This window comes from Lissotriton helveticus, chromosome 6 (assembly GCF_964261635.1).
Source record: "Lissotriton helveticus chromosome 6, aLisHel1.1, whole genome shotgun sequence".
In the NCBI taxonomy this organism is placed as follows: Eukaryota; Metazoa; Chordata; class Amphibia; order Caudata; family Salamandridae; genus Lissotriton; species Lissotriton helveticus.
The window spans coordinates 1,720,226,105-1,720,251,748 of NC_136067.1; the positions used below are offsets into that span (position 1 = coordinate 1,720,226,105).

General features: G+C 45.8%; 2 protein-coding genes across 5 annotated transcripts in view; one reads left to right on the plus strand and one right to left on the minus strand.

Moving 5' to 3' along the window:
- The window catches only part of APLF (aprataxin and PNKP like factor), a 791,103-nt gene that overhangs the window by 733,287 nt on the left and 32,172 nt on the right, over positions 1 to 25,644 (minus strand). Inside the window, exon 1 of one of the 3 annotated variants that reach the window (XM_078649587.1) lies at positions 14,171 to 14,458. The exons of the other annotated variants lie outside the window; for them this stretch is intronic. The gene's annotated coding sequence lies outside the window, so the exon portion shown is untranslated. Of the gene's footprint in view, positions 1 to 14,170; positions 14,459 to 25,644 lie in introns of those variants that run through there. 3 annotated transcript variants of the gene reach the window in all.
- The window catches only part of FBXO48 (F-box protein 48), a 116,254-nt gene continuing 105,120 nt past the window's right edge, over positions 14,511 to 25,644 (plus strand). For both annotated transcript variants that reach the window (XM_078649590.1, XM_078649591.1), the window contains exon 1: positions 14,511 to 14,657. The gene's annotated coding sequence lies outside the window, so the exon portion shown is untranslated. The remainder of the gene's footprint in view (positions 14,658 to 25,644) is intronic.

Below are 25,644 nucleotides of genomic sequence, written 5' to 3' on the forward strand. Positions count from 1 at the left end.
AAAAGTGTTGGGTTAAAAAAAGAACCTTGTGGAACTCCTCACATGATGATCTTAAATGGCAAGTGGAAAGGGGCCAAAGTCATCATGACTTGGGAACCGTCTTTAAGAAAAGAAGAGACAAATTAGTGGAGTGAACCTTGACACAGATATCATCAATCAATCTAGATGGATGTCATAGAATTCTATTTTAAAGGCTCCAGATAGGTGTAATAAAATTAGGGAAGTTTGTGTCTAGTATCCTCGTATCATTGCTGGTAGCAGTTAATACAAATTGAGTGCTAAAGTTGTGGAGAAAATCTGATTAATAGGATCTTAATACTTGATTACCTTTACCGCATCTGGACAGTTGTTGGTACAAAAAAAATTTCAACAATTTTTGCAATTAATGGCAGAAAAGAGATAGGATGAGAGTTAGACATAATAGCAGAAGCAGTAGAAATTTTCAATAGCGGAATGACAATAGCCATTTTCCAGGAGTCAGGCACAACACCAGAACCCTGTGAGCATTACAAAGCATAGAGAGAAAAGGTGCAAGAGATGGTGCAAGTGCCTTGACTACTTTAGTAGAGCAAGAGTCTAAAGGAGGGCCCCGTGAGATTGTATTAAGCTTGTAGATACATCAGCTGGATTAACCAGGATAAAATTGGTCTAAACTGGATAGTTGGACAACAAGGGTTTTGGTATATGGCTGCATTAGAAGGATGCCTTTTATGCCAGAGTGGAAAGAGCTCAGAAGCTGAAATAAATCGAAAAGTTGAGAGCAGAACTACTGAGTGGGAGTCACAGACATGGCATCTGCATCAGGATGCGCTATAGTGTTAGAAATAGATAACCAATCTCTCTGGGCAAAATTTTGCCAATGAAATCCACTCGTCATAATGTTTAGATCCGGAACTTTGCAAGATTTTTTTTATATGTACACAACTCATCTTTCTAGTTTTCTACATGGTCCCTTAACTAAGAAGAAATCTTCTAAATACCAGTTTAGGGGTGAGGAAGGAGGTAACCCTTCCTGGTAGACCTTCCTGAATTTTAATGGAATGGTGATATCGACTGCTTCTCTACGCAGTTAATAACACGCATTGGCAAAGCCTATAGGTCTCTACTATGCGAGAGCTATAGGCTTTGGCATTGTGTTTCAACCATTATGTACACCAGTGTGGGAGCTGTTCAGCATGGCTAAAAGTTAGTGTTGTGGTGTAGATTGGAATAGGGTAGAGTGGAATAGGTTATACTACGATAGACTGGATTCGGGAGATTGGCGTACAGTGGAGTGGGTTCGAATGAAGTGGGGTGGATTGGGGTAGATTGGAGTGGGGTGGATTAGAGTGGTGGAGTTGAGTATATTTGCGTAGTAGACTGGAGTGGGGTAGATTGAATTGGGGTAGAGTGAGGGAGATTGGGGTATATTGGAGTGGAGTAGAATGGGGTAGATTAGAGTGGGTAGATAGGAGTAGGGCATGGGGGAAGATTGGGGAGTGGGGTAGATCGGAGTGGTGTGAAATAGATTGGGATGGGGTGGAGTAGATTGGAGTGGAGTAGATTGGAGTGGAGTAGAGTAGATTGAATTGGGGTAGCATGGAATGGGGTAGATTGGAGAAGAATGGAGTGCAGTGGATTGTAGGGAGTGGGGTAGATTGAAGTGGGGTGGGGTAAATGAGAGTGGAGAGGAGTAGACTGGAGTGAATAGGAATAGATTAAAGTGGAGTGGAGTAGATTTGAGTGGATTAGATTGGAGTAGGCTGGAGTGGTGTACATTGAGCGGAGTAGGATAGAGTGGTGTGAGGTAAATTCGGATGGGCTGGGGTAAACTGGGATGGGATAGATTAGGTGTGGGTGGATTGGATTGGAGTGGAGTGGGGTACATTGGAGTGTGGTGGATTGGATGGGGTAGATTGGAGTTGGGTAGTTTAGGCTGGAGTGGTGTAGGGTAGATTGGAGTGGGTTAGACTGGACTGGGTATATTTGGGTGGCATGTGGTAGACTAGAGTGAAGTGGAGTGGGGTAGACTGGAGTGCAGTGGGGTGTAGTGGCATTGGGTAGACTGGAGTGGAGTCGAGATTGGAGTGGAGTGAGAGAGAGTTGGGAGGAATGGAGTGGGGTAGATTAGGGTGGAGTGGGGTAGATTGAGTGTATTAGAATAGGGTCGATTGGAATGGAATCGGGTAGACCGGAGTGAGGTAGATTACAGAGGGATGGTTGAAGTGGGGTCGCTTGGAGTGGAGTGGGGTAGAGGGGAGTGGGTTGGATTAGAGTGTGATTGAGTGCGGTGAGGTAGACTGCAGGGGGTGGAGGAGATTGGAGTGGAGTAGATAGGGTAGACTGAATTGGGGTTGATTGGGGTGGGGTAGATTGGGGTGGGGTGGAGGAGATTTGAGTGGGATGGATTAGGGTAGACTGGGTTAGATTGGAGTGGGGTAGATTGGAGTGGATTTGGGAGATTATAGTGGGATTGAATGGAGTGGAGTGGGGTAGATTTGGGTAGAGTAGAGTGGTGTAGAGTGTGGTACAGTTGAGTAGTGGGGTAGATTACAGTGGAGTGGGGTCGAGCAGAGTGGGGTTAATTGTGGTACATTTGGAGTGTGTTAGATTGTGGTGGAGTGGGGTAGATTGGATTGGAATTCAATAGAGTGGAGAGGAGTTGGATAGATTGTAGTGGAGTTTAGAGTGAAGTGGAGCAAATTGGAACAGAGTGGGGTAAATTGGACTGGGGTATATTTGAGTGAGGTGGAGTTGAGTCAATTAGATTAGAGTATATTGGATTGGGTTAGATTAGAGTGGAGTGGATTGTAGTAGATTGGAGAGGGAGGATTGTGGTAGTTTGGAATGGGGGACATTGGTATGGAGTGGGGTAGATTTGAGTGGATTGCGGCTGACTGGTGTGAACTGCAGTAGACTGGGCTGGGGTTGATTGGGTGGAGTGAGGTAGAGTGGTGGAGATTGGAGAGGAGTAAAGTGGATTGTAGTGGAGTGGACTAGAGTAGAGTGATGTAGATTGAAGTAGAGTGGAGTGGGGTAGACTGGGTGGAGAGGGGTAGGATGGTGTGAAGTAGATTGGCATAGATTGTAATGAAGTGGATGTGGTAGGGTAGATTGGAGTGGACTGGAGTGGAGTGGGATAGATTGGAGTGGATTGGCTGGGGTAAAATGGAGAGGGGTGAGGGGTGTGGATAGAGGGCCATAAAGCACAGTGGCATGTTGTAGAGTATAGAATTGGAGAATGGAGTCGCGTGTCAGAGTGGAAGGGGGTGGAGTGACATAGTGCGGGTATGCATGGTGTGGTAGCACACTGCCATTACATACAACACATTTTCAATTGAAATGATCAATACATTTGCACCGAAATATGGTTTTACTACACACAAACACTGTGTGCAAATATCAATTAGTGTATTGATGTATTTTGATCGTATTTAAATATTTGTTTCCGCCACACTTCAGAATTACCAAAGAAGTGCTTAATTTTTACTAGTTATGATATATGTTGGAACATCAGCACATTTAATTTTTTGTTGTGTGCTAGAAAAAGAAAAATCACACCCTCTGGTATTACATGGATACTCAGCAATATCCTCACATAAATTCTCTCACTTTGTGGAAAGTGGATAATTTTCGTTATTTATGTCCCATTATACACTCTCTCTTTCACGTCCCGAGCTCATCATCATGGTAACTAGAAAACCCGGACACATAAACGTAAGATTGCACACAGCACATTTCTTCCTCTAAACTGCAACCACACATTCTTATGGTCAAGCCGATTCCGAGAAATAAGCTCCTGTTTGCCAAGACACGACACCAGACATCCTGTCACAACCGTTTTTTTTTCCTTATCTAATGAACCAGCCTAGGGTTATTTCCCAACACGCCGCTTCTGCCGTGACTTCCGTACGATTACAACACAGTCACGTCGCTTCTGCCATGACTTTTGTATGATTACAACACAGTAACTGAAATTTGCCCAAGGGAAGCTCCTTCCTCTTTTTTTGTGACCAGAAATGTATAAATGTTGTACTTGTGATGATTAAAGCAGAGACTATTCCAGAGCCTCCTTAGGTGACGGAGCTCTCCCTTAACTCGAGTTACTGAATAAAGACCCCTGAATTCTAACCACCACGGACTCTGCTCTTCATGCTTGACCTTATTGATATTATAGAAATTCCGATCAAGGTAAATTACTAAAATATTTACCACAGTAATTTGGCGCCCGAACAAGAACTTCCCTTTCTCCCCATGCGCCGGTGATGCGGACCAGAACCTGTCTCTCCAGAACACTGACGGACTTCAAAGTGCACAATGCAGGGTGTTCCTGCATGAACTCCTTCGTGCCAAGGAGAGGCTGTGGCGCGGCCTGACATCCACACGAGGCGGTGAGGACGACAGCGGAAGTCTCGACCCAGAGCCAGAACCTTGTGAAGTTGCCGAGTCCGAGGTCTTCAGAACCCCGACAAGTCCCTGATCAAGAGTGCGGTGCTACAAGTCCAGTGACCAGGTCTTCAAGTTTTTTGCACCTCGGTGAGTACTGCTGGGGATGTATCAAGACGGGTTCTGATTTTCAGAACACGGTCAAGACGGTTTCTAGATTTCTAGAAAACGGTATGTTTGTACTCTGATACGCAGGGTATATTGAGTTATCAAGTGTTAATTTATTATATACTGACGCAATGCCTTTATTTTCTAAATTGTGTAAACTGGGTACCCGGAAGGGGTTACTGGAACAACCTGTACCAGTACCCCTGAAGGATACTCCTGGTTACTTCATGTATACGAAATATGGAATTGGTGCCATCTTGTATTTGGATCTTTGGAAAGGTTACACTAAAGATTTAGAAATTGCGACTAGATGGCCAAAGAGTGGCACATGGGATTTAAATTGTATCATGGCAGTTGAAAAGAAATGTTGGGAAAAGAAAGCAAGACCCTCGATGTTAGAGAGCGTTGAAATATGGCGAAAGGAAGCACATCGAAGGGAACAGAAAGAGCAAGGGAAAGTGGAGAAAGCAAAGAGAATGTCGGAAGAAAGTAAGATGAGAAAGTTACAGGATCAGAATGATGATATTGATATAGAACAAAAGAAAAGGGAGGTCTCGGCCTCTGTGACGGGTATATATCCCGTCCTCTCGCAAAAGACAGGGTCCGATAGTAGTTCAGACCCTAACATCCCCACAGCACCCCCACGTCCTAAGGTTCCTTCCGTGCCCGAAGACTTCATTACCACCTATTTAATGGAACCACCTCCTGCTTATACTAATCAAATAGCGGCCAGGTGTGTGATTACCCAGACGGAACCCATCCCCAACACCTCGGGTGGTGTTCTACCAATGTTAGAGTGTGGGTATGACCCGACTCCAGGGGAAGGTCCACAAGCAGCTGTCTCCTATCGCTTACGGGAAGCTCTAGAAAGCATACGGGAGGTACCAAATATCACCAGTTGTCTGAATAAAATTTACGAGGCTCTCCGAACAGGGGAAAATCTAGAAGTCCTACAAGAGGCTATTAAAAATAGACCTATCGCTCATAAAAGATGTCTCTCTTGATTCAGGATTACCTGTTTCATCTGTATGATCTCAAGTACTGGGAAAAAGGTTCCCGACGACCTACTTCAGCTAGACCAAGCAGTGGTAGCGGGAAATTATAATAAAATAAAAGAAATAGATCTCTTTATCCCCCTCTTTACCAGTAAGGTTTCCGACTCACACCAGAAGAATGCCCCTACCGAGGAAACCGAGAATGAGGGTACAGATGAAGACAGGGAAGAAGGAACTGCTTTTCAAGGAGCAGTACGTTCCTGTATCCCTCGTTCCCAAAGTAGCAGACGACTCAGGAGTAAGACTGAAAAATTGTCAGCTTCTTCAGATAGATCGTTCCAACGAACACAAAAAGCCCTGGCTGATTGGATGGATGACGAACCTCCACTCACCACACAGGAAGAAGAACTAGCTTGATCAAGCACCCATTGGGTATCCCAATACTCTATATACGGCCCTGATATAGTCGCTAAAATGTTCTTATCGTTCCCTATGACATCTCAAAGACTAGCCAGCATATATATGGTCCAACACCTCATTACATTGTACGAAGACACTGGCTACCCGCCCAATGTGTTACATCCTCTCTTACGAGATTGTCTAGAGGGGAGATGGGTGGCCAGAGGGCAAGATTTCCTCAACATTTTCCTGGATCAGCGACAACGCTATGTCCAATACCTTTCTGATATTTATGAACCAAATCCCCCTCAGTACCGCCAAGGTCAATTTTCCCTCCGTGAAGTACATCCCACTGTAGATTCTGCAGGAAATTTACAACAAACATTTGTCTATACTCCCTTGACAAAACTAGAGCTATTAGAAATGAAGAAAATGGTCCCTTCTCATGAGAAAGATCCTACGGATTCCATAGGGAACTCAAGGATATTCTTCAAATGGGCTCCTTTACTTATAAGGATCTCAATATTCTCCTCAAAGTCCTGCTGCCCCAAGGGACATACGACAAACTAAAGGGAAAGGATTGGGAGGTTGAAGGAAAGAAGGTAACATGGGCAGCTTTGGAGACAGAAGAAACTACTCGTGATCCTGGACAAGGCCTGGGACCTCTGGTTCTGGAACTCCCTCGCCTTCTCCCGAAAATATTCTCCCAGTTGTTGGCCACTAAAAAGGAAGATTGGGATGCTATCTCTGCGTGTAAACAAAAACCAGATGAGGATATAGGGGACTATTATACAAGATTGGAGAAATGTTTTTTGTTATCAATAGCGGTCTCTCCTCAGGTGGAGACGCCTATAGTCGATTGTTTGTCTCAAAATTTGTAGAGAATGCTTTACCCATAATTAAAAATAGAGTATTAAAAGTTGAAAGCACTTGGCAAGCTAGTTCCCCATCACAAGCACTCCAGATGCTCCAGTAGCATCAAAACAGAATTAGGGACGAACAAGAACAAGAGAAAAGAAGGGCAAAGGATACCAAAATGAAGGTATTGGTAGCACAAACCAATCCAATTGCTCAGACCCATAAGCAACATCCAGTACCACAAGAAAGGGCCACCTGTAATTATTGCAAAAAGCTTGGCCACTTCGTGCGCGACTGTCCAGTCTTACAACACAATATCGCTACTGGAAAGACACAACCTCGCACCTATACCACTCGTCCCTCTGCTTCAACATCAACTGTACCAGCTGATACTAAAATAGCCACACAACTCTATCAGTACCCAGTATCATCCTATCCTGAATTCCCCACGATTTCATGAGACAGCTGGGAGGAACATGATAGTCGTCCACTGATCCCGGTCGACCAAAAGGGTCCCTATGTACATGCCAAGCTCTTAGGTAAAGAAACAAAATTTCTGATCGACACCGGAGCTAGTAGAAGGACAGTACAACACAACAAAATTCCCAAGGTACCCCTCTCTGGCTCGAATAGTATTTCCTTGGGTTTTTCAGGTACACCAGTCATCAACAAAGTTTCTGAACCAGTGTCACTCCAGGTTGGCCCTCTTATAGCTTCCACCGATTTGGTACTTACTAAGTCCTGTCCCGAAAATGTACTTGCCATCCAGACACTAAAGGAACTGGGTGCTGTGATATGCTGCTCCCCGGAAGGGGTCCGACTATTCCTCCGAGATTTCAAAGGTCACTACACCACACGAGAACTAGATGACAGATTGAGGGACATTCCTGCTACATTATGGGCCACTGACCCAACTGACGTAGGATTCATGGATATTACACCACACATAGTCACGTTAAAAGAAGGTGTTGTCCTACCTCGTGTCCGCCAATAGAAGTTACCTCCGGATGCGGAACAAGCCCTTATTCAGATTATCGATGACTTGATACAAAAAGGAGTGGTCAGAGAGGTACCTTCCAATATATGCAATTCCCCAGTTCTACCAGTGCGCAGGAAAACAGATGACGGAGCACCACCAGTTTACAGACTTGTGGTTGATTTACGTGAGCTCAATAAATGTGTGATACCACAATACCCCGTGGTTTCAGACATTAGTACTCTGCTAACAGCTATAGATCCTGATGCAACACATTTCACCTTCATTGACCTTAAAAACGCTTTCTTCAGTATACCCATTCATCCAGACAGTCAGTACCTATTCGGATTCTCACTACAAGGTCGTAGTTTCTGTTTCACAAGAGCTACTCAAGGGTATACAGAAAGTCCCAGTATCTACAGTCAAGCACTTAAAAGACAGTTGGACGACATTGTTCTGCCCTCCACTACGACATTGCTACAATATGTCGATGATCTACTGATCACCGCACGTTCCGAACAGGAATGCGAACAAGCGTCACGAATTGTCCTAATGTTTCTTGCACAACATGGCCACAAAGTATCACCCTCTAAATTGCAATTGTGTTTACAGCAGGTGGCATATTTAGGACACCTGCAGTCAAAGGAGGGTAGGGCATTCACACCTGAAAGAATCCAACTCATTTTTAACATTCCTGTCCCTAAGACACAGAAAGAAGTCTGTGCCTTTATTGGCCTCACTTCCTATTGTAGGCAGTGGATTCCCCAGTACGCCTATTTGGCCAAACCCCTGATACAATTAACGACCTCCGATTTTGCCACCTCTTCTCCATTGCCATGGACACCTGATCATACCTATGCTTTTGACACTCTTAAACAAGCATTATGTTCTGCACCTGTCCTAGCTACACCAGATTATGGAAAACCTTTTGTCCTCTTCGTCACGGAACGGGAAGGTACATCCTTATCAGTGCTCACAGAAACACAGGCTAATAAACATCGTCCCTGTGCTTATTTTTCCAAATACTCTTGACCCTGTTGCACAAGGCTTGCCTGCCTGCTTAAAATCCGTTGCAGCTACGGCTCTGGCAATTCGACAAAGTGACTCCATTGTGCTAGGACATCCTCTTGAAGTGCAAGTCCCACATGCAGTAAATTACTTTTGAATAGGACACAGACACAATACTTGACCATAGCTCGTCTCACAGGTTATGAAGTCACATTATTCCAACCCCACATTATCATCAAACAATGCAATATCCTCAACCCAGCTACGCTGCTGCCCACTGTTCCAGTAGACAACCAAACCCACGACTGCTTAGAGATAGTCAAACTAGTCACAAAGCCCCGGTCTGATCTTGTAGATGTACCCTTAAGTGCACCAGAACACACACTGTTCGTAGATGGTTCCTGTATGCGCCTCCAAACAGGCAAACTCTCAGCAGCTTATGCTGTCACTACAGAAAATACAGGCCTCCAGGCAGCTAGAATACTCAGACATTCAGCCCAAGCAGCAGAACTCATAGCTCTTACACAAGCATGCGAGTGGTCAACAGCCAAACGGGTTAACATCTACACCAATTCGCAATACGCGTTCGGGGTAGTCCGCAATTTTGGAATTTTGTGGAAGGAAAGAGGTTTTCTGACCTCCCATGGAACCAAGATACAGCATGGGGATCTTATTCTTCAGCTACTAGATTCAATACACAGGCCTGCAGAAGTAGCCATACTGAAATGCAAAGCACACACAAAAGTCCTGGACTCTGTCACCAGAGGTAATGCTCTGGCAGACGCCACAGCGAAACGCGCTGCTCAGACGGGAACACTGAATACTGAAACTACCATTAAGACTGTTTTTCCAGTTATCAATCCTACCAAAGATGTAATAGACATCCAAAACCAAGCTACAGAGACTGAAAAGAGAAAATGGGAAGAAGAGGGAGGTTCCAACACAGATCAGGGCTGGGTAACAAAAGATAGATCCAAATGGTTCCTCCCTGACATAATGGTTCCTGTAATCATAGAAACTGCCCACGGTCCTGCACATCTCGGAGAAAAAGGGATGTTGGATAGTCTAAATATGGTATGGCATAACAAACATCTGCGCTCATCGGCCAAACAAAAAGTACGAACCTGTATGATTTGCTGTCAGTTCAAGTCAGGGAAAAGTGTCTTGGTTGAACAAGGAGGGTTCCACCCTCCAAATTACCCCTTTGAAGTCCTCCAAATGGACTACATACAAATGGAAAGATGTCGGGGACACAAGTATGTCCTCGTAGTAGTCTGTACCTTAACCCGATGGACTGAAGCATACCCTGTTGCAGAACTATGGTGCCCAGGTAACAGCTAAACAATTGGTGAGGGAATTTTTCCCTCGATATGGGTTGCCAAGAGTCATATACTCTGACAATGGACAGCCATTCTCCTCCAAACTAATGGAGGCTGTCTCCTTATTGTTAGGATACACCTGGAGATTCCACTGTGTTCGACACCCCCAGCCAGCAGGCCTAGTCGAACGGCATAATCAGACTCTGAAGACCAAACTAGCTAAAATATGTGCTGACAAACAAATAGACTGGGTTACAGCTCTTCCGGTTGCTCTCTTCTACATGCGAATGGTAGCACATTCCCGGACGGGTCTGTCTCCCTACGAAGTCACATATGGGAGGCCTCCGAATATCTGGGGCGTCCCATCCCCTAGAAAGTTAACTGATATTGATTCTAATGTTCTGACAGATTACCTAGCTTCCTTGATGTCTGCACTACGCTCTTGTCGTTCACAGGTAGCTGCAGCCTTTCCAGACAAAACAACGCCTGAGGAACACGCCATTCAGCCTGGGGATTGGATCCTTGTGAGGAATTTTGATCGCGCCAGGCCCCTGGAAAGAAGGTGGACGTCTCCCAAGTTGGTGCTACTCACGACGAGGACTGCAGTCAAGGTGGAAGGAAGAAAAGGGTGGCTTCACGCCAGCCACTGCAAGAAATTCTTCAGACCAACACCTACTGACTTTGTCGCTGGTTCCGAGAATATAGACACTGAAACAACAGACTCTATTTCACCCCTTCCTGAAATTTCCCCTCAAGAGGAATATAGATCGCGGCTGCGATCCCATCAGAAACAAGCTAGAGACATTGCATCTGACCTCGACCTACCGGCAGCTAATTAAGTCCAAGACGTAGTTTTGGTGAAGCGGTTGCTGGGAAGTGTCCGGTCACGTATGCATAATTGACTCAGACTAGCAGCCAAACAAGGAGAATCTATTTAAATGCGTAAAATTATTGCATAACAGAGTTTCGATCTTTTTATCTGTGATGATTTTTATTTTTTGTATCACGGCTTGCCTAGGTTGGTTCCTTCATCTAGCTTTCCCACCATCTTCCCCTACGCTTTTGAACAACACAGCTATGCATTCACATGTAGATCTCCCTCCACATCTCGAAAATAGAAGAAAATAATTTTTCAATGACACATTCATCTCCACACTCCACCAACACCAAATGGTTATTAACAAAACCAACTGTTGGGTCTGTGGTTTAATGCCACATTCCGTACATGGGGGAATGCCTTTTATCCCTCTCCCTTTTGGCTATGCTGGATCTACCTATGCATTTTCTATGATATTCTCCGCTTCTGTTAGAAACATTCCTGAGACCAAGACCAAGAACACTAGTACATGGAACGAGATAAAAACAAAGACAGTACGAGCTGTTGAAAAGATGGTGAATTTCACCGCGACATGGGGACGGGCAGATAATAATGAAAATACCAGATATTCCCTTTTTAACGACACTACCTCCTTTAGGGAAACATTTTCGGTCCAAAAGAGACAGACAGAACAGGGAGGATGGGCAGTGCCCCATAAGGGCCTATTCTGTGTAAGAGGAAAGGGCAAGGGTCAGAAAATGGGAGAAAGTGAGTGTAATAAGACATACACCCTACCTGACCTAAATTTCCCAACGATGGCCACTGCCCCGAACACCTATTTCATCTGTGGACCTCACGCACGTACTTAGTTACCCGAAGGCTGGTCCGGGAAATGCTACATAGCATTTCTCCTCCCCCCTACCTACACAGCCCCAGCAGATTATCATCTAAATGACCCCCTGACCGTAATTAATAGACGGCGAAGGGGGGCCATAGATGCTGAAGATACAGCGGACCAAGAGGCTGGCAATTTTTTTAAAGGTATCATCCCTTTCTGGGGCCCATGATCAACAGCCGCCACATAAGGCAACTGACTCGTGTAGTCCAGGGAGCCATGGCTGCCGACAGACTCATGACGTTACAGAACCGCATGGTTCTAGACATAATATTGGCCGACCGTAGTGGCGTATGTGAATTGATCGGGTCCAGCTGTTGTATATATATTCCAGATAATGCACCCTCGGTGTATTCCGCTATTTCCCGCCTTCACGTACTTTCCAGAAAACTAGATACAGACACTGATGCCTGGTCCCTGAGGGGATGGCTCTGGGGCCTCCTGTCCTCATGGGGATGGAAGGCACTTACAATCATAGGCCTTGCTCTAGCCGTTCTCTTCACTTGTTGCCATTGTATTCAGTGTGGCCCAGCACTCTGTAGTTTCTGTATCACTGCCTGTATTCCCAGACCCCAAACTAAAAAGAAAGAGAAGGAAAGGAACATGTTGCAGGAACAAGTAGACAACCTAATGAACATAGAGGTAGATTAAAGAAGATAATTTTAAAAGGGTATATTATGGGACAAGGAGGGAATGTGGAAAGTGGATAATTTTCGTTATTTATGTCCCATTATACACCCTCTCTTTCACGTCCCGAGCTCATCATGATGGTAACTAGAAAACCCGGACACATAAACGTAAGATTGCACACAGCACATTTCTTCCTCTAAACTGCAACCACACATTCTCATGGTCAAGCCGATTCTGAGAAATAAGCTCCTGTTTGCCAAGACACGACACCAGACATCCTGTCACGACCGTTTTTTTTTTCCTTATCTAAGGAACCAGCCTAGGGTTATTTCCCAACACGCTGCTTCTGCCGTGACTTCCGTACGATTACAACACAGTCACGTCGCTTCTGCCATGACTTCTGTATGATTACAACACAGTAACTGAAATTTGCCCAAGGGAAGCTCCTTCCTCTTTTTTTGTGACCAGAAATGTATAAAGGTTGTACTTGTGAGGATTAAAGCAGAGACTATTCCTGAGCCTCCTTAGGTGACGGAGCTCTCCCTTAACTCGAGTTACTGAATAAAGACCCCTGAATTCTAACCACCACGGACTCTGCTCTTCATGCTTGACCTTATTGATATTATAGAAATTCCGATCAAGGTAAATTACTAAAATATTTACCACAACTTTGAAGTCGGAGAAATAAAAGTAAACTCTATCTTTAAATGCACAGAAAATGTGACAAGATAAGAACAAGATTTGAAGTCGTGTTTATAGAAAGTGAATTTGTGGAAGAAAACAGTAAACAAGGTTTGGGCAATGGGAGGGACAAACTCAAGCTGGACAGCCTAAAGCAAATTAAGATAGCAAATAGAAAGCCAGAAAATGTGAGTTTCAAACCACAAAACCAACGGCAAGCATTGGGCGGAATGCATTCCTAGGTCAGCTTTCTGAATGTCCCCAAGATGTCTTTAGCAAACCAGACACTACTCTACAACCTAATTAGTCTCATCATCCGAATTGGGAGTAGAAGCAAAATTAACATCTTATTTAGCCAGTGACGGTAAAACTGTCTGTCAGAGTCGATTAATACCCGCAAAACACAATCCTCTAAATCTCACATTCTACAATTACCTTCATTCTGACCTATCACATTGTACATTTGTAGCTTGTGCAAATGCACTTAAACATTAGATTAATAAACAAGGCCTGAATATCTTCATTGTGCCTTTCCAAATAGAGATGTGCTTGATAATGCAAAATAAGATTGCAAGTGCCTGTTAGTTAAATTAAAGTCTACAAAACCATTCATCACAAGATTTTTAATGGATAAGAGAAGATGAAAGCAATTACTGCACAGAGAATGCCTATCGTAGTAATGCCACCTGGCAAAACGAGTTGACAATCAACATGTCAGTCTCCTAAAGAAATATATTAGTGTATTTCGTATTTTACTACAAATATGTCAGTTCACCGGGAACTTTTTAGTCAATTCTATTTATGTTGCTAGGGCTCAATTCACACAAAGGTGATGTGCAGAGAACATGAGCTTAGGTGCGTAAACACAACTCATTCTCAACATAAATTTCACAACTTCAAATAATGAATCCGAAATGGTGGAGTTCTACATAGAAAAAAGTGCATCTATAATTCGGGGAATGCTACCAGTATTGCACACCTCCGAAGTTTGTCACAATAGAAAAACACAGGTGTTCCCTACCACTTACGTGTGGTTTGCCACCCAGGGCATGAACTTACATTTGCTCATGTCTAAGGCAAGATTGAGTGAGCGGGACGCGCCATTCTTTTACCAGTAGCCGTGAGGGGAACGGCCTGCTGTTCTTCTTCCCGCTCCTTTTCTGCCGTGAGGGGAATGGCTTTGGAGCCCCGCTGCTTGTGCCACTTTGCTGCTGTGGGGGGAGACAGCCAGGCGGAGGACACGGACTAAGCCGGCCTCCAATATCCAGAGAGCCCCGCTCGGCGCAGGTGTAGCACGTCACCGGAGGGCGCCAAAGGCCCTCAAAACCACCGAGGCTCTCCCACAGCGCGGGAGGCGCGCGGGCCAGTCTGCGCACGTCCGCGCCCGAACGTGGAAGGGCAGGGCCACCCCATTTCACCTCAGGAAACTGTACCCGGGAGGCTCTATTCTGACCATGGAATCGGACACGGTTTGGAAACAATTCCCAGAACTAACCAAGTGACGGCCTAATTATTACCACCCACTATTCCAGGGTACTTTAAGACGGTGAGACGATCATTATACATTACCTCCTCAAAGCGGCAATGGGATCGTCCTCTTTCACAAGATTGTGTCTTGATTAGCACTAGTTGATCGGTCTCCTTTATAGGTCCTATTGTAGGTATCTTAATTGTGTATAAATCGTGCCCAGCCCTTCAGTTTTCCCGGCCCTGTGGGCCCATTACCTGAACCTTGCATATTTTGCATTCCTTAGCACCTAAGCACCTTCAGTCTTTTTACTAATAGTATTTTTATTTGATCCTGGGCCTTTGGTCCAAGTGTTTGCACCCTGCACTTTGTCTATATATATCGCTTAGCACTTTAGATTTTAACTTGTTGATAAATTGTTTAATGTGGTTGGGTATATAGCAACTTTGTGTAGTGTCGAAAACCAACTAGACCTTAGCCTGTTGAATTTGTCCGACTATATATGTCCATTTATGATGTCGAAACAAAATTGTAAAAAAAATAACTAAAAACCCTAAACCTGATGACCCCTCTCGTTCTACTATTGATTCCTATTTAGAGAGGGCGGTAAGTGCCATTAAGGTAGAAATAGATAGGGCGTAGCGCCGCCTATCATTAGGTGTAGGTATGGTGATAGGAGAAGTAGCCGGGCGAGATGAAGACCTGGCCCTAAGCAATGTTTATACTGCGATCCCTGATTAAGTTCCAGATCAATCTATATCACCTGAGGCTCTATTAGTTCAATCCCATAGCGACCCATCTACACCAAAAAAGAAAAGGAGTTGTAGGAAAAGCCAATCAAAAGTAGGGACTGCTAATAAAAATAAAAAAGGGCCTCCAGTTAAAACTGTTGGTAAACCATTGGAGAAACCCTCTGACCCAGGGTATTTGTCTGATGAGCAAACTCATTACCTTGTAACACTTTTAACACAAAAATTAGAAGTAACTATTAAACCTCTATATGATAAACTAGATACACTTAATAGAGAAGTTGATGAACTGAGCAACATGATCAGACATATTAGTAAAGACCCTCCGTAAATTGGGAATGGGTCCCAGGTGGGTCAATATGAGCTCACTAAGCAAGGTATAAATATTGCTACGACCTAACACCACTTATACGAATAATAAGGAATCTGAGGACCGAGATCCTAACCCTTCAGCATCTAAAACTGGTGCCAATAACATCCCAATAGGCCCCAGACACCCCATAATAAATGCACGTATAGACACAACTAAAACCCCTATCACGCTAAGGGAGATCGCAGAATTGGAGGAAAGTACACGTATGTCGATCAATCTTCCACCCGAATGCTGCCCTTATGTGGCACTTTTGGTGAATGTACCCCAATTAGAGCCTGGCAAAAAGGAAACCATTTAAAGAACAAAGTAGTGTATTGGATCAAACAAAATTGCGGTTTCCCTGCGAATCATGTGTGTATGTATGTATGAGTACTTGTTAAGCGCGACTGTCACCCAAAGGGTATCCTGGCGCTGAGACCATATCATTCCATCGGATGAAATACACTACATTGCTCTTGGAAAGAGGTGGGTCTTGAGATCCCTCTTGAAAGAGGTCAGATCTTGCCTACTCCTCAGCGCCAGAGGTAGGGTGTTCCATAATGTGGCGGCCGTGAAGCTGAAGGCTCGACCGCCCATCCTCACTCTGTTGATCCTGGGAACCGTCACCAGGAACGCTGAGGAAGATCTCAAGGGTCTGGCAGCTTGATACCAGGAGAAGAGGTTTTGGAGCAGCATTGGTCCCAGTCCATGCAAAGCCCTAAAAACAAGGCATAAGGCCTTAAAAGCAATCCGCTGCTGGACAGGTAGCCAGTGGAGATCAGATAGTGCTGCAGAAGAGGATGCAGAACGTGGGCGAGATAAAGCCAATTTGGCTGCCATGTTCTGAATCCTCTGCAGCTTTAAAATCAGGATCTTAGGAGCTCCCAGAAGCAGTGCGTTGCAGTAGTCTAACCTACTGAGAATGGAACTACGCACCACTTCTGCTCTGGTTCCTAAGGGAAGTAACGGCAAGATTTTTCGTAGGGCTCGACGCAAGCCCATACAAGTCGCCGCAGTCCTGTTAACAGAGGCATCGAGCTTCAGGCTAGGCTCAAACAAGACCCCTAAATTGCGAGCCGATTCTGCGGCAGTCACCGTGCCCAAAGTAGATGCTGGCCAAAAGTCATCTGGCAACGGGCGGGGGAGTCGATCCAAGGAGCAGTGGAGAACCTCAGTTTTTGACCCGTTAAATTGAAGCGAGTTAACTCGCAGCCATTCTGCTGTTGCGACATGCATTGGTGAAAGGTGTCCCTCGACACTGTCTCATTACCCTCAAATGAAAAAATCAGTTGGGTGTCATCGGCATAATTGATGACTGATATGCCAAATGATTTTATTAGACTTACTAGGGGTCGAAGATATATATTAAAAAGGATCGGACTGATCGCTGACCCCTGGGGTACACCCTGATTCACCTGTCGTGTGGCTGATCGAAACGGTGGTAGCGCCACAGCTTGCTGTCTATTGCAGAGATAAGATGTTAACCAGCTTAAAGCCTGGCCAGTTACTCCCGCACTCCGAAGGCGGCCCAGTAGAACTGTATGGTCCACCGTGTCGAACGCGGCCGACATGTCGAGCAGCACTAAAAATGCTGACTTACCCCTGTCGACACGCATTCGTAGATCATCCAACACGGTGACCAAAGCGGTCTCAGTACCGTGGGCCGGCCTAAAGCCAAATTGGGCTACATCCAGACAAGAGTTGGTTTCAAGGAAGTTGGATAAAGCTCTTGTGACCAACTTCTCTATGATTTTTATCGGTAATGGTAAAAGCGAAATGGGCCTATAATTGGCCGGACATAGAGGGTCCAGAGAAGCCTTTTTTAGCAAAGGTGTTACTATTGCCAGCTTCCAACTGTCTGGGACTGACGCTGTAGTCAACGACTGACAGCAGATGGTATAAAGCGGGAGAAACAGCTCGGCTTGGAATGACTTCCAGATCTTATGTGGCATTGGATCAAGTGGTGAACCTGAGGAGACGTTGTTGGCCAGAACGCAGAATTCCTCCAAGGGGGGATAGGAAAACAGGACAACTGAGGAAGCTCTTCCCTATCGTCGTCCTGCTCCGAGCCCAGATAATAGGGGGATTCTGAGGAGTAAGGCAATGTCGCCTCGGACTGACCAGAGGCCAAGAGTCCATTCAGAATTGTCCTGATTTTCTCCTCAAACGCAGAGGCCAGGGAATTGCAGTTCCTGAGAGGCCGGAATAGCTGGTACTGCACAGGCCGAGTTAGCTAGATTATTAACTAGCTTAAAAAGGGTCTGCGACTTATTGGAAGCCTTAGCCAAGGTGTCTTCCAGAAACTTTGCTTTGGCCTTCCTTAGCTGGGCTTTGTATTCCTGCAGGGCCTCTTTATACGCTGCCCTATCCGACTCCCTATATCCTCTCCTCCAGGCACGCTCCGCCTGTTTACAGCGAAGTTTCTGCTGGCTAAGGTCGCTGGTAAACCAGGCATTGGCTCTCATAGGTTTGTCCCTCACCCTCCGTAAGGGGGCAAGTTCATCTAGTGATGTCAAGATCTGCTGGCAGAGGGCGGCATAGCTCTTGTCTACACTGTCCTCCACAGTAAAGGCTCTAGACAGTAATGTAGGTAGGCTCGATTCCCTCACAAAACGGGACCATTGCCTGCTAAACTTGGTCCTGCCCGGGCCATTTATATTTAACGGACCTCCAGGCAGAGAGATAGACATGAGAATCAGTGCGTGATCAGTCCAGCATTGATCCACGACCTCTTTAATTGCAACCAGCTCCTTGTCAGCAAATACTAAATCCAAAGTGTGCCCTTAACGTGAGTGGGTGAAAGCACAAGTTGCACAAGTTGTACATTGCTGCACGCTTGGCAGAGTTCTCTATAGGCCAAATCTTGAGGGCCAGAGGGCCAAAGATTGAAGTCGCCCAACACTATAAATCTAGCATGGAAGTTTGAAAGGTCATAGATCAAATCGACCAATAACTGAGAGGCCGAAGTAGTCAGAGAAAGCGGTCTATAGCAGAGGAGACCTGCCACCAGAGTACCACCCTGGGCCGTTATAGAGAAGAGCTACTCTTGACGAGAAGAGTGTACTGGATCGGGCCCTTAAGGAAATCACTGCATGGGGACTGTGTAATCATTAATTTTAGGAACTCTAACTGGGCCAGGACCTCTTTGGAAAGAGCTGCTACATCTCCGCATAGTGTTTCCAATGTATCACTTCTGCCTTTAGGGTTCTTTTATAGACATTTAAGGCCTACACTCAATAAGGAAGGGGAATGGGAGCTATGCAGAATTAATCCAGTTCTGTTGCCTCAGTCGTATTATGGACTACTCACATTTAACAAAATGTTACCACTTACTTCACTTGATACTTGATACCGTCGGTCTACCCGTTGGGAAATCTGGAGGAAACGGGTCGACGGCCGTTGAACTGTCTGTAGACTGTGAATGTAACACGATTATGTCTGTGCCCAATCTAAATATTCCTGAGGTTCTATCTAGGGACACAAATCTGCACGCATTAAACACTTTAAACAAGGAGTCAGACGCCAGTATAGGGGGGCACCCACTCGGAGATAAAGGGCAAGTAATAGAAGAGGCCACCAAACCACTGATACTGCCCCCGCCTTGGACCGGGAGTGGACAGTAATTTAACAAATGACCAACCCACTGAAACTATAGGAATCTCCTTAGCCAGTGGCTATACTATTGCTACCTGGAATATAGCGGGACTGGCAAATAAAAAGGATGCGCTGGGTTGGATGGACTTTTTTAATAAACATGATATAATCTGCCTACAGGAAACGAGGAGTACCGATCATGTACATCTTTAAGGATTTGCCTCTTATAATATACCTGCAATCCCCTCCACGTCCGGAAGAGCAAACGGTGGGTTATTAATCCTTTTGAAAAATACTCTGCCTCGAAAAATCTAAAAGGTTATTAATTAGGGCACCACTCAGATATATTGTGGTTATACCATAAAGATGGTTGGGATGTCTTATTGATAAATGGTTATAGCAACATATTTGATTCTACCCGTCATAAAATAGTCACTGAATTAGAGACAGAGGTAGATAATTTGACCATGGCAGATAATAAAAATGTTGCTATCATCTGGGTCAGATATTTTAACATCCCATTCTGTACTCTTACCAAGACCAAAGTCTGTGTGTTTAGTAGCAATGAAGGGGACTTCTGTATCCATTTCCCGAATAACAGCTACGGAGATTCCTTAAACACCGTCTTGGCTAAATTTGACATTGAGGTCATGCAATGTGCGCAGGATGGATTTGGGAAGGAAATACCAACCTTTATAGGAAGAAACACAACTAATATTATCGACCATGTAATAGTCTCTGCTAATATTGTGCATTTAAGTTCTACCCCATGGATTGATGAAATGTTATTGAGTAACCATAACTGTATTATTCTGCCATTATGTGTGTGGGGGAACAAAAGACCAATTGAACAAACGGTTATTCATAATATTGCCCCATGCAGATCAAATGGCACAAGAATAAGGTGGAATGGTGTTAATTCATCTAAAATACTTAAACATATCATTTTAGAATGTGGCACTGAGATCTATGATAGTATCTTGTCTGGTTCAACCTTGATTTCTAAACTAAGTGATTTCTGCAAAATTAATGACACTATTAACAAAATATTTACTGCATCCTCACATACGAAATATTTGCGGAATATGGGCTGGGGTTCAATCACTCCTCTACCAATTCACTGAACCAGCTGAAACGAGCACTGTCTGGTAGACCTAGGGATAAGGTGTTAATTCACAAATTAAGACTAGAATATAATCTAAATTTAAAACAGAGGAAGAGGGAACTCCAAGAGGAGGCGTGGGATAACCTTGTACTTGCCGCAGATACTTCTAATAATAGATTGTTCTGGGAAACAGTCAATTCGACATGTCTAAAAAATTATACTTACTCAGAACTTTTATGCCACGTCAGCAGTGAGGAAGGGGTGGAATATTTCTTTACCATTTTTAATCCATGCGATTGTAACCCCGTGGTCCCTTCTAATCTAAGTAAATGGCCAGTTATCCCGCTAAACATCACTCTAGACAAGGTAGAGTTGGGTATTATTAGAAGTAATAAAGGGGGTAAAGCACAGGGCCCGGATGGGGTACCCATAGATATATTTAAAACTGTGTTGGACTTGTGGGGCCCAATCCTTACCAGGGTTTTTAATGCGGCAGTAACTGAAGTAGCCCCTACTACTTGGAGTGAATCCATTATTATACCCATTTTTTAAAAGGGGAAAAAATTAGAAGCCAAGTATTACAGGCCGATTTCTCTATTGGACTCCTCTGTTAAGGTCATGAGTACGGTTTTATTAGTAAGACTGGAAGAGTGGGTTGCAGAAAATGGGATATTGACACAGGCACAATATGATTTTAGAAAGGGGCTGGGCAGGATTGAACAATGTATTAATTTGGAACTTTTAATTTGTAAATATACTTATGCTAAACAAGGAAGGCTTTTTTTATGTTCCGCTGATCTTAGCAGTGCCTTTGACCTTGTGGACCACAATATACTTTGGCAAGTTCTACTTAATCTAGGAGCCCCCGAGCCCATTATTTACTTTTTAGCTCAGCTATATGAGAAACTAATGACCAGAGTACGGTATGGCCAAAGGGGGGAGTGTACACCTTATTTTATTTATTTATTTATTTTTTTTGGTTAAAAACTTTTATTGAGCAATCACATAAAATTACATAGATGGGCCCACAACCACACGGGCTGGCCGCTAAGTCGCATAATACGACACATGAAATAAGCAATAATTTCCTAGGTCAGGCCAAATCGTAGAACGAAATTGCTCAAAAACTTAGAACAGGATACAACAATTTTCTATAAAAATTGAAAATAACCAACACAAACATAAGGCGAGTGCAATAGCCAAGTCAGCCCAAATAGCAGAGGGGGAGGTCACGAAACAGGAGAACAGAAATACATCAATGAGAGTCGGGAAGGCCGTGATGGGGGGGGGGGAGCAGGGAGGACAGGAAAATCCTAGAACAGAACGAGAGATTTCGGGAACGTCAGCCTAAGGAGACAGGGTAACATCGGAGGTGGCAATCAAGGGAGGGGTACAGATTTCTCCACGGTATGCATTCCATTGATCCCAAATTTTCGCCCACGCCCCCGGCCTGCCCCTAGCCACGTAGACTGTCTTCTCACGGAACATGGACCAGTCCATGTTGTCCTCCCATACTGAAACATCAGGAGGTCGGGATGCGCCCCAAAGTTGCGCAATGTCACGCTTCGCGACCATGTAACCCAGGGTCGCCCATCTAGTCTGGGCCACAGAGTAATCGGAAGGTTCCCACACATTCAGCAGACATCGACGGGCCTCAGGCCGCAGGTCAACACCAGTCACCTCAGTCATCAACGCAAGCACATCTACCCAATAAGCTGCCACCACAGGACACTCCCAAAGTATGTGCAGAAAGGTAGCGCTCATCCCACAGCCACGCTTACACAAACCATCCGGGGAAAAACCCATCACGACCAGACGCGGACCAGTCACATACACCCGGTGGAGGATCTTAAGTTGCACCAAACGAAGACGGGCGGGAACGGCGACCTCCTTCGGGGAGGAGAGTGCCGACTGCCAGTCCTCGTCATCTAGTTCCAATCCATCACTTACCCACATCTCTCGGAGTCGGACCAACAAATCAGCGCGATTATGAATCAGCTTCTTGTAGATGAGAGAGATGGTGCTGTCGGGCAAGTGTCCATCTAGTATACGATCTTCAAGGGGGGAAGACTCGGGCAGAACCACATCAGGAGTCAGAACCGAGGCCAAGGCATGTCGGACCTGCAGATACCGGAAAAACTCTCTATCACTCAAGTCGTATTCTGTCTTAAGGGCCTGGAATGATTTCACGCAACCATTCACACAAACGTCACCCACTTTACAAATCCCAATCACATCCCAGCAGTCAAAGCCCTTAGAAGACCAAAGACATCCCAAACGTTCAGAAGCATAATGCGGAGTCGCCAGCGTCAGCCGATTCTCCCATCCCAAACTCACATTCGCTGCACGCCATACGTTGACCGCTGCCCTGGTCGGGCCCACAAGATGGCGCCCGGCCGATCTGGAATATAGCGCTCTATTAAAGTCCCCTCCCGGCAACTGGAGCTTATCCATCTCAAACGCCGGATCACGACCCGGCGAGTACATCGCATGGTTAATGGCCGATAGCTGGGCTGCCCAATAGTACCTCTTGATGTCGGGGAGTGCAATGCCCCCGTCATACCAAGGGATGGTAAGTTTCGCAAGGGCTATACGTGGACGCCCATCCCATATCAATTGTCTTTGCAGACTCTCGATTTCTCTGAAGTACGTAGCAGGAACATCGTCGAAAGAGTTCTGTAGGGCGTAAAGGAACCGCGGCAAAGACATCATTTTAAAGAGAGCAGCCCTACCCAGAGGAGACAGGGGCAGCTTACGCCAACGGGCCACATCCAGTCGCAATCTAAGAAGCGGGGGGAGGAGATTACGCTCATACCGGAGAGAGGAATCCCGGGTAATAAAAATCCCTAAATACTTGAAGCCAGACTGGACCACCTGGATAGGGAATCTGGCCGGCAAAGAGGGCAACACACCCGAGAGAACATACACACAGGACTTAGCCCAATTAATAACAAGGCCCGAGTTAGCACCGAACGAAGTAAGAACATCAAATAAGACGTTCAAAGATTTATGCGGGGATGTCAAATAAAGAAGAATGTCGTCCGCGTAGAGAGAAACGCGGTCCTCAAAGTCCGGTGACCAGCGGATCCCTTTGAGGGAGGGTTCCCATCGAAGCCACGCAGCTAACGGTTCCAAGGCTAGCGCGAAAAGCAATGGAGACAGGGGGCAACCCTGACGGGTCCCTCTACCAAGGCTAAAGGGGACAGAAACTCTACCATTCACCACCACTTGCGCCAAGGGTTCCACATACAACAACTTCACCCATCCAATAAATTCAGGTCCAAAACCAAATTTTTCGAGAGCTGCCCAAAGATAGGGCCACTCAACCGTGTCAAAAGCCATCGAGGCGTCTAATGAGGCCAAAATGGCCGGCTCCGTCAGAAGCCCCGCCCTCGCAACCGCGCCGTGAAGACGACGTAGGTTAAGAGCCGTGTTGCGATGCGGGATAAATCCGGACTGATCCGGATGAACCAAGTCGCCAATGACCGTCAGCAGGCGGGTCGCCAGGAGCTTAGCCAGGACCTTAGGCTCAACATTTAACAGGGAAATGGGCCTATAAGACGAACAAAGGTCCCGCGGTTTCCCGTCCTTGGGAATTACGACTATCGTAGCAAGACGCTGGTCATACGGGAGAATACCCCGTTCCCGGGACTCCAAAAACATGGCACGGAGATAGGGCGCTACCCTGTCAGGGCGTAGCTTGTACAGCTCAATTGGCAACCCATTCGGGCCCAAGGCCTTGCCCGAACGGAGCGAACGAATGGCAGTCGCTATTTCATCAGTCGTAAAAGGGGACTCCAACGAGATACGGTCCAGATCGGAAACACTGGGCAAAGCTATGTCTCGCAACAAAAGGCGAGAGTCTGCCACATCTCGTTCAGACACAGGGGTATATACCACACGAAAATACTCAGCAAAACATTCAACTATTCCAACCGGGTCTGTCACTCCGACACCAGTCGACGACTGAATCACAGGCACTACACGATTCGCTCTCTCTTTCTTGTCCAACCAGGCCAACAATTTACCCGCTTTGTCCCCCACATCATACAAACGACCCTGCTGTTCCCTGAACATCAGTCTAGCCGCATCTGTGACCAAGGATTTATAAGCAAATTGCTTCAGACCCAGGGCGTGGAGTTTATCAGAGGTGATCTCAGACTCTAAGTCGGCCTCCCTCTCAGCAATCTCCATCTCAAGGTCCACCACCTCCCGATTCCTAGTCTTCTTGGATTCAGCAATTAGAGAAAGGGCCTGCCCACGAATCACTGTTTTAAAGGCCTCCCACAGGGATACCGCCGAGGAAACCGACCCCTCGTTGTCCAAAAGTAAGCATCTAAAGACTTAGTCAAAAGGTTTCGGGTCTCAGGGGAGGCAATATACCAGGGGTTAATCGGAGCCACTCGGCCCACCGCCTCCACCCCTAACTCAAAATAAAGCCAGAGCGGAGAATGATCGGAGATGCCCCGGGGGAGGTGTCTGATCTCACGTACCGCCGGCGTCTGCGCCGCGGGCATCAGGAAATAATCCAGTCTAGACAGACTCCCGTGGGCCCCCGAATGGAAAGTGTGTTGAAGCTGGGTAGGATGCAGGAGCCTCCAGCAATCCACCAAACCAAACGTATCCAAAAACCCACCTAACCACTGTTGAGCTAAAGGAGTGTCCCTAGGGGGGTAGCGATCCTGCAGACCGGAGATCACAGAGTTAAAATCTCCTGCAAGAAAAAGAGTACTATCAGGAAGGTCCAACAACACACGGCCCAAATCGGCAAAGGTAGAAGTCTGTAGGCCGGGGGGCACATAAACTGTAAACAAGGAGAGGGTACGACCTTCATAGCGACCCACGAGGACTGCATAACGCCCCCGATCATCAAGGATCACATCATCAATAGCTAGGGGGAGGGAAGCCCGAACAAGGATACCCACCCCCCTGGAACCCGTGGTAAACCCCGAATGTGCAGCAAGGCGATACCCCCACCTATTCATCGCACGACAAGTATTGCCCACCAAATGAGTTTCCTGCAAGAAAACAATATCGGGAGATAAATGGCGTAGACATTTTAACACCACACTCCGCTTAATGCGATCTCCCAGACCGTTAACATTCCACGAAACAAGCCTCAACCCGCTACCCCCCATCCCACACAGCAACCCCGAAACCCCCCCGCAATGAGCACGACATAAGAAGGAGCAGAAGCCATATTGATTCGCCTTGAAAACATAACACAAAAACATCGAACATCCCAACCACCCACCCCCCAACAAT